The sequence below is a fragment of the Chrysochloris asiatica genome, unplaced genomic scaffold (assembly GCF_000296735.1).
Source record: "Chrysochloris asiatica unplaced genomic scaffold, ChrAsi1.0 scaffold00075, whole genome shotgun sequence".
In the NCBI taxonomy this organism is placed as follows: Eukaryota; Metazoa; Chordata; class Mammalia; order Afrosoricida; family Chrysochloridae; genus Chrysochloris; species Chrysochloris asiatica.
The window spans coordinates 9,094,338-9,097,820 of record NW_006408593.1 but is presented as its reverse complement, the minus strand read 5'-3'; positions in this window follow the sequence as shown (position 1 = coordinate 9,097,820).

Genomic DNA, 3,483 nt, shown 5'->3' with positions numbered 1-3,483 from the left:
TAAGATAGGATAAATGTAAAGCTAATGTTCTCCCTGTGTCTGAGCAACTCAAGTGGCCTGCACAGCCACTTGTGGGGGCTTCCACATCGGGGGGGGGGTGGGGTGGGGGGGGGGAGGTTTAGGGATCACACCTACTAGTGAGAGCTGGAGGAGCCCGGGCGGCGCTGGACCTCTGGAGACGCGTGGCAAACCAGTGTCTACTTCCTCGTCCCGGCAATGCTCTTGTTGGCCTGGTGGGGACAGCTACCGGCCATACCCTAAGACACGGTGACACGATGACGGTCTGCACACGGGTCCTGGACCCCGACTCTGTGGGCGCAGCTCGCTCCCTCCCACCGAGGCCACAGGTTCGCCCACAGGCTGTAGAACGCAGACCGCGGACAGGGCGAGGACTCCCCAGGCCTGCCCCTGGTCCCGGCCGGGAGGCGGGACCCAAGAAGGGGAAGGGGCAGAGACCAAGGGCCTGACCTTCGGAAGAAAACGCTGGCCACCCATTCCCAACTCCAGATCAACTCCTGATTATGTGCAGGGACCACATCCCGCCCTCACACAACCCCTTCCTCCTTCCCTCCCCCTCCCCCCACCCTACCCTATCTCACGTGGTTCTACTCCAGATTGTGCAGGGACCACCTCCCGCTCACACCCAGCCCCCTCCCCCCCACACCACCACGGTACCCCACCCAGCGCGCTGGGCCTGGGTGAGGCCCATTTTACCCTAAAACATCATTCTTCTATGTAAGTTTTATCAGGGTTTGTGATTTTCCATTTTTCTTAAAATAACTTTGGAATGTCTGCCATGGATCCTACATATTTCTGGACCCCATTTGTTAACTGACCCGGAGTCAGTTCCGACTCATAGCAGCCCAGTAGAGGGTTTCCGAGGAGTCCACACCAGGACTCAAAAACAAAACAAAAAAACTTTTTAAACTCATAGTGACCCTCTATAGGGCTTCAGAGGAGTGACTGGTAGGTTTGAACCAGTGACCCTGTTGTTCAAATTGATCAGCAGTCCAGCAGAAAACCCAGGTTCCGCAAGTGAAACCATCAGAGAGGTCTTTCCCTGTGGCGTGGGGATCGCTGGGAAGGTGTGGTCCTCTGCCCATTCCTCTGATTTACTCTGATCTGACCATGAATTAACGTTATGACCTTGAGTAACTCACATGCCTTGCGGGGAGGGGGGGAGTGCTGTTTTCCCAAAATAAAGATTTTCCCCTCCTTTCACATACCATTCAATGGCATTTCAGACAAATAGTTGTAATACCTCTTTTGTTCTTTGTTGTTGTTAAGTGCCGTGGAGTCGGTTTTGACCCATGGTGACCCTGAATAGGGTTTCCGAGGCTGTAAATCTTTACGGGAGCAGATCACCTCATCTTTCTCCCGCGGAGCAGCTGGTAGTTTCGAACTGCTGACCTTCCGGTTCGCAGCCCGATTCGTAACCACTACGCTACCAGAGCTCCTTTAAACCAAAAGAAAACCCAGACAAATTCTAGGATAGAAGAGAACTGCTCAGTGCTTAGGCTTTCCAAGATTGAGCTCTGGTAGCGTAGTGGTTACGAATTGGGCTGCGAACCTTAAGGTCAGCGGTTTGAAACTACCAGCCGCCCCGCGGGAGAAAGATGAGGCTTTCTACTCCCATAAAGATTTATACCCTCGGAAACCCTGTACAGGGTCGCTATGGGTCGGAACCAACTCGATGGCACTTAACAACAATCTTGGTCCTTTTGAACTGCAAGGTTGGTGGCTCAAGCTTACCAGCTGCTCCTTGGAAACCCTATACAGGGTTGCTATGGGTCAGAATCGACTCAACAACATTTAATCTCTAGAATCCTGGTGTGGCACTGCGGATTAAGCGCTGGGCTGCAAAGTCGGTTTGAACCACAAGGTCGGCAGTTCAATTTCACCAGCTGCTCCTTGGAAACCCAATTCAGGATCGCTATGAGTCAGAACTAACGCCATGGCACTTAACCCTCTTCATGGGAGAAGACTGTTAGGTCTCTTCTCCAGGAGAGTATAGCTAGTGGGTTTGAACCACTGACCTTTCTGTTAGCAATCAAGCGTGTAAAGGTGCCTTGGAGTACAATATACCAACAATGGTTTTCAGTTTAGAAAAAACAAGTTAGAAGAAAATAGGTTACTATATGGAAATTATTTGCAATAGCTTTGCAATTATCCTATAAAACTAAAATTATTCTTATACAGAAAATTCAAAACATTGGATTTCACCTAATGACAGCCAGGGAGGGGTTTTTTGGCCAGGGGAAGGAGTTCATGGTCTACTCTTAAAACTATAGACAAAGTTTTATTTCAGAGACTTCATAGGCTCTGTCTTAATATTACTATTTAATCTTATAAGATACCTTTGTGACCTAAAAAAGTTTAGTCTTATGTACCAACTTGGTGAATATGATTTATTTTTTAATGACCATTTTGAATTAAACATTTTTAATGAGCAAAAAATTGTGATATGTTTGTAAAATGAAGCATTAACCATCCCTTTCCACAATCTTCTCTTCTCAGTTGGGTTCAATAATCCATTGCAAAATGGCTACACAGAAACTCAGACACCACGTTCATATTTATGTTATTAGGGACGTTAACAAGTTATATAATTCCAGGGTAAAAATGCTCAGGGCTCAGTTGTTCTGATCAGCTGCTGAGAAATGCCCCCCATAAGACACACTGCTCCACCGTAAGCCTCAACCTGGGGACACTTAACTCTTGCTCAGTGGTGACCCCCTGCTCTGTCCTGTGCTCTGCTGCCGCTTCTTTCTACTCCTGTTTTAACAGTTTTTTTTTTTTTTTTTGGAGTTACCATAATAATCTTGATTTAGGTTTGGTCAGTACAGGTAAGATATATTGGAGTCACAGAGCAATATGCATTAACAGGACACAACAGTTCATAAAAACTGAGTCAGTGGACAGAGATCTCAGAGTCTAAAAGATGTACTCCACTTACGGCTCCTCTTTGATGGTAGGGAGATCCCCTACTCCCGCTTTGGACATGACCCATTTTAACCCCCATGCTAGATAGAGGTTCAAGGTTTACAATTACAATAAACTCTGTTTAAAAACCCCAGGTGAATCATGCCATCCTGTCAGTATTTTCTCCCACCTTCTCATACACTCGGATCAGTAGGAGTCACAAACTACGTCTAGAAGTGACATTAAAAAAATTCACTATTCACTACACCACGTACTAAAAAAGTAGTAAATGGCCAGTTTTAAGTGTTATGGAAAGTTATAATTATCAGGGAAATACAAAGTAAAAAACCGAATAAAAATCTATATACATACCAAAATTATTTCCACCACTAGTTGGTCAGTTTGTCATACTGTGGTGGCTTGTGAGTTGCTGTAATTCTGGAAGCTATGTCACCGGAAGATCGTAGAAAATTGATGCCTTTGAGTTGTGGTGTTGGAGGAGAATACTGAAAGTGCCATGGACTGCCAAAAGAACCAATAGATCTGTTTTGGAAGAAGTGC